This window comes from Tachyglossus aculeatus, chromosome 25 (genome assembly GCF_015852505.1).
Source record: "Tachyglossus aculeatus isolate mTacAcu1 chromosome 25, mTacAcu1.pri, whole genome shotgun sequence".
Taxonomy (NCBI): domain Eukaryota; kingdom Metazoa; phylum Chordata; class Mammalia; order Monotremata; family Tachyglossidae; genus Tachyglossus; species Tachyglossus aculeatus.
In genome coordinates, this window is record NC_052090.1 from 3383611 (window position 1) to 3389834 (window position 6224).

The 6224-nt window shown below is 43.2% G+C and overlaps 1 non-coding gene across 1 annotated transcript; it reads right to left on the reverse strand.

Moving 5' to 3' along the window:
- Positions 1 to 5046: 5046 nt before the first annotated feature.
- LOC119945620 lies at positions 5047 to 5184 on the reverse strand. Its single transcript, XR_005456280.1, has one exon. It is a non-coding gene; the product is annotated as a small nucleolar RNA SNORA7 (small nucleolar RNA).
- Between the last annotated feature and the right edge of the window lie 1040 nt (positions 5185 to 6224).

Sequence of the window (6224 nt, forward strand, 5' to 3'; positions counted from 1 at the left end):
CTGGTCATTAAATTAAATAAAAAACCTTAACTGGTCATTTATTAAGCCTCTGGAAATTTTCACTTAATATATATTCATACATGCACATATACTCTAGCTTCAACATTACGGTCATCTTAAAACATCTACATTGGGTGGAGCATGCGAAGAGAATGTGAAGAGGATGAGTGACAGCAGGATACCAGAAATGACTGTTGTGTGGAGAGCTGAAAAAGAAAGGAAAAAGCAAGGAAGGCAGAAAAAATGTATTAAGGACGTGATAAAGTCTCAAAAAATGCTGCATCTCAGCTGAAAACTGAGAGGCAGTTGCTGAGGAGAGACCAGAAAGTAGTGGCCCTTCTCTAGGGAAGGCTTCTTAAGGGACAAGAAACAAGGAGAAGCAGTGTGACTCAGTGGAAAGAACATGGGCTTGCGAGTCAGAGGTCATGGGTTCTGATCCCGGCTCCGCCACTTGTCAGCTGTGTGACTTTGGGCAAGTCACTTCACTTCTCTGGGCCTCAGTTACCTCATCTGTAAAATGGGATTAAGACTGTGAGCCCAATGTGGGGCAACCTGATTACCTTGTATCTCCCCCAGCGCTTAGAACCGTGCTTGGCACATAGTAAGTGCTTAACAAATGTCGTCATTATTATTATTATCATTATTAAGGAGACAAAAAAGAAGATAGCACCAGCTGCTGTCAAGATTAAGCTTGACAATTCAACAAAAGAATAAAGTAATGAATAATTACCATGGTATTTGACAAGTATCGTTCTAATCAGGTTGGGCACAGTCCCTGTCCCATATGGGCTTCATAGTCCAGATAGGAGGGAATAATCAATAAATTAATGGTATTTATTGAGTGCTTACTAGGTGTATAGCACTGTACTAAGCACTTGAGATATGAGAGTCAACAGAATTAGTGGACACATTCCCTGCCCAGTCTAGAGTAGGATTTAATTCTCATTTTACAGATGAGGAAACTGAGGCACAGAGAAGTTAAGTTACTTGTCCAAGATCACATAGAAGAGAAGTGGCGGAGCCAGAATTAGAACCCAGGTCCTCTGACTCCCAGGCGTGCTCTTTCCATTAGTCCATTCTGCTTCTCTTTTTGTGGGTGAATTGTGAGTCCTGCATTGGCCATTTCAGCTACAACACACTCTCTTAGGTAAACTTCACCATCAGGGGTGTCTTCTTTGAATAAGAGGACAAATAATATTATTTATACATTAGTGCAGGTATGCACGTTCATATGTGCATTCCCACAAACGTGAAAATAAATGGTTGTCATAATATCAGATATAGATACTTCCTCACATACTAACGCTGAAGCATTACTCATTCCTGTTTTCCCATTAGAGCACACGATCTTGTTTCAGGTGACATAACGGATGATTTCTGCAACTTCTCCTGCCTCAGTATCAGGGTTTCAGCCCGTTTGAGAGGGTTTCTCTAATCTCAACAAGCATCAAATGACTACATTGAATCTGTTTACTCCATTCATTTATTCTGAGCTTTCCTTTGTTATCCCTTTAGTTTCTATGCTTCCCTCTTGTTCCCCTTTTATGTAAACAATCTTGCTTGCCTATCTCCCCCCAGCCCTCCCATCATCTAGTAAGTTCCTTCAGGGCAAGGAAGATGGTTATCTGAAAACCAGAGATGTATATGGAAAATACAGACTAACCCACAAAGCCCAGGGTGTTGTATGCAAGGTCCTTAAACCCCATCTTGTCTTCGTAGGGTGAAGCTGATCCGAAATCCAGAAAAGGGGTACCAGTAGAAATTCCTTGGTTAAGTGCTCATCGTCCTTCCCCTTCGACCTTCCTAGGAGAGGCTTGTGGAGGCAAATAATGCCAGGTTTTGAAGTTGGAATTTGAAAGGTTGAGCACCAGTTCTGCCTGATGTCTGGGAAGTCGAGAAGTAGGATAGCCTGGGAGTCAGAATGACCTGGGTTCTAGTTCTGGCTCCACCAATTGTCTGCTGTGCGACCTCGGGCAAGTCACTTTACTTTTCTATGCCTCAGTTTCCTCATCTGAAAAATGGGGATTAAGACTGTGAGTCCCATGTGAGACAGGGAGCGTGTCCAACCAGATTATCTCGTATCCACCCCAGTGATTAGTACAATACCTGGCACATAGTAAGCACTTAAATACCACAGTTATTATTATTATTACTATTATTACTATTAACTGAGCAGAAAGACTTACTCCCCCACATTAGTGTTCTTGTGCCTGAAGGTGGTCTGAAAACTTAAAAAGGTTTCCCAACATAAAGAGCCTATTTAACCCATTATTGGGATCGTTGCCCATAATGGATGCTTCAGTTTGGGCTTTATTAGGTTCTCCTCTTAAAAAAAAAAAATTAAGCGTGGCTGCAGCGAAAAACATAAACCTGTTGATTTGAGTAACAAAATGGGCCTAGCAAGCTCTTACTTTGACATGTAGGTATAGTTTGGGGCATCCAATGGGCTTTTATTTGAATTTCTTCCAAGATTCCAGAATAGAGCTTCATCACAATCCCAGAGAACTCCTAACATGACGGGGAAGAGAATGATCTTCTGCTTTTTATCTCCGCTTAACAGCTGTGAAGTTGAACAGATGCAGTTGATTAGCTGAGTAATGTTGCTGATTGTTAGTAATTGTTATGACTATTGAAGTGCGTTTGAAATTATATGCTTGGTAATATCAATTTCCCAGCATCTCATCCTATTCATTGAATTTGTGATTCTTGCGGTCTTTCAGCTCGGTGGAGTTTTTCTTTCCATTAGCATCCCAAGCGGGGCTTCCATTTGTCAGGAAATGAAAATGAAAAACACAAAGAGAGAGACGACTCTTCTTGCTAGAAGAGAAAATGTGGTTTGGCTAAAAGGCATATTAGGTGGGTGCCCATAAAGGAATAGGCTCAGAAAGGTCAGCGGAGAGAGGAGGTTTTTTGACCTAACGGATAGAGTACAGGCCTAAGAGCCAGAAGGATGCGTGAACTTGGGCATGTCACTTCATGTCTCTGTGCCTCAGTTGCTCATCTGTAAAATGGGGATTAAGACTGTGAGCCCCATGTGGAATAGGGACAGCGTCCAACCTGATTAGCTTGTATCTACCCCAGAGCCTACTACCAAATATCATTAAAATAAATATGATTGGTTGATTGATTGCTTGATGTTCTTCTCCTGGTTCTCCTCCTATATCTCTGGATGCTCTTCTCAGCCTCTTTTGCCTGATCAATCAATCAGTCAATTGTATTTATTGAGCACTTACTGTGTGCAGAACACTGTACTAAGTGCAAGTTGGCAACATATAGAGACAGTCCCTACCCAACAGTGGGCTCACAGTCTAGAAGGGGGAGACAGAGAACAAAACCAAACATACTAACAAAATAAAATAAATAGAATAGATATGTACAAGTAAGATAAATAAATAAATAAATAAATAAATAAATAAATAGAGTAATAAATATGTACAAACATATATACATATATACAAGTGATATACATATATCCTCTTCTGCCGCCCACCCCCTAATTGTGGGGGGTCTCTCAGTTCTGGTTGCCCTTCTCTTTCAGTCTGCCCTCATTCCCTTGGGAAACTCATCCACTCTCCTTGCTTCAGTTCCACCTCTAGCTATATGGATGACTTCCAAAGTTACCTCCCCAGTCCCCCTCTCCCCTCCACAATTTTTCAGCTCTTCTTTCTTCCAAGACTTCTCTAAACTAATGTTCTGCTGACCCTTCCAACCCAACATGTTACAAAAACGGAATTCTTCAGAATAATAATAATGGTATTTGTTAAGTGCTTACTATGTGCCAAGCAGTGTTCTGAGCACTGGGGTACATTAAAGGTATTCAAGTTGTCCCACGCAGTACTAAGTCTTAACCCCATTTTGCAGATGAGGTAACTGAGGCACTGAGGAATTGTCACACAGCTAAGGGGCAGAGCTGGGATTAGAACCCACGACCTCTGACTCCCAAGCCTGGGCTCTTTCCACTAAGCCACGCCGCTTCTCTCAAGCATTTTACCAACAAAACCTTCCCCCTCCCCTGACTTTTCCATCACTGTTGGAAACACCACTACCCTCCCTGTCTCTCAAGTCTGCAACCTTGACATGATCTTTGACTCCTCTTTCTCTTTCAACTTCCATATTCCATCTGTGAATGTCTATGGCAGTTGAGCAAATCGGGGTGACACAGAAAGTGTGGGAGATGAGGAAAAGTGGGGTTTAGTCTGGGAAGGCCTCTTGGAGGAGATGTGCCTTCAATAAGCCTTTGAATGTGGGGAGAGTAATTGTCTGGCAGATTTGAGGAGGGAGCATGGGCCAGGGGTCGGCAGCAAGACAGGTGAGATCGAGGCACAGTGAGAAGGTTAGCACCAGAGAAGTGAAATGGTTGGAGAGGAAAGGGAAGATCTTAGTGATGTGAAGGTGAGACCGGCAGGCTTTGGTGACAAATTGGATATGTGGGGAGATTGAGAAAGCGGAGTCAAGGATGACACCAAGTTTGCAGGCATGTGAGATGGGAAGGATGGTTGTGCCGTCCACAACCTACTAGGGCCCAATCTTCAAACTTCAGTCCTCTAATTTACTCACTGTGCCTCTACCTTACTTACTCACTCTACCTCATCTATCTTTCCACTAACTGCTTGCCCACATCCCCCTCCAGGCCTGTAACTTCCTCCCCACTTCATATTCAACTAACCACTATTCTTCCCACCTTCAACATCACATCTTTTCCAAATGGCCTTCCTCAATTAAGCCATCTTCCACACTACTTCCTCTTTCTTCTGCATGGCCTATGCACTTGGATCTATACCCTTTAAGCACTTGATATTCACCCCACAGCATTTATGTTGTTTTTGTCTTATGCTGTCGAGTTGCATCGGACCCATAGCGACACAACGGACACATCTCTCCCAGAATGCCCCACCTCCATCTGCAATCTCTCTGGTAGTGTATCCATAGAGTTTTCTTGGTAAAAATCCGCAAGCGGTTTACCATTGCCTCCTTCCGCACAGTAAATTTGAGTCTCTGCCCTTGACTCTCTCCCAGGCCTCTGCTGCCCAGCACAGGTGAGTTTTGACTTGCAGCAGATTGCCTTCCACTCACTAGCCACTGCCCAAGCTAGGAATGGAATGGTTAGGCCTCTGCTTGACTCTCCTTCCCCTAGTCGAGACTGGTAGAGTACTAGAAACTCTCCAGGTGCGACCCTGAGAGGGCAAGAATTTACGGTACATACCCATAATTTATTTATTTATTCTAATGTCTATCTCTCCCTCTGCACTGTGAAGTCCTCGTGGGGAGGGGAACGTATCTACCAACTCAGTTGTATCGGACTCTCCCAAGTACTTAGTACAGTGCTCTGCACATTGAGTGCTTACTCAACTAATACCAGTGATTGATTGAGTTCTTGCTCACAACCTTCCTTCTGCATTGAACTTCCTCCCCGTTCACATCCAGCAGTCCACTGCTCTTCCTATGTTCAAGGATCACTTCTATGTCCCTCCTTAATTAATTTTTCCTATCCTTATCTTATTTCTGTCTCTATTGCCACTTCATCACTTCTACATTACCAAGCCCGTTGTTGGGTAGAGACTGTCTCTCTATGTTGCCGGCTTGTACTTCCCAAGCGCTTAGGACAGTGCTCTGCACACAAAAAGTGCTCAATAAATACAATTGAATGAATGAATGGTACTCACCCACCCAACCCATATCATTTATGGACATATTAGACTCTGTTTCTTCCCCTTATGCACAGTGAATTCTGGTGTCTTTCTCCCTTTCTAGGTTGTAAGCACCTTGAGGCCGGGGACCATGTGTCTTAACTCTACTGTACTCTCCTAAATGCTTACTAAAGTGCTCTGCCCAGACTGAGTGCTTAACAAATATTACTGATTGATAGTTGTTAGAACTTCAGATCGATCTGAAATGCCATCATTATTATTATTATCTAGGTTCTGGGCTGGCCTGGATGCACTGGTTTGGGTGGACCAGTCCATCCAGTTTAGTATTCTGTTCCCAAGTGCCAACCGTTGGAGAGACCTAGCCTCCAGCTAGGATCCTAGGACACCATCTTACCTAACATGTTGCTAGCCCTAAGAGACTAGGAATGAGGGAGGAGTGGATCCATATAAGTGGAAAATGTAGCAGCGCTGCCTCATAGCACCTATGCACGGATTATTTGTATATTTGCCTGTATGTTCAATTATGTAATTACCTATTTTGTGCCGAGGTGCTCATTCTGCTTCCTGCTTTAAGCT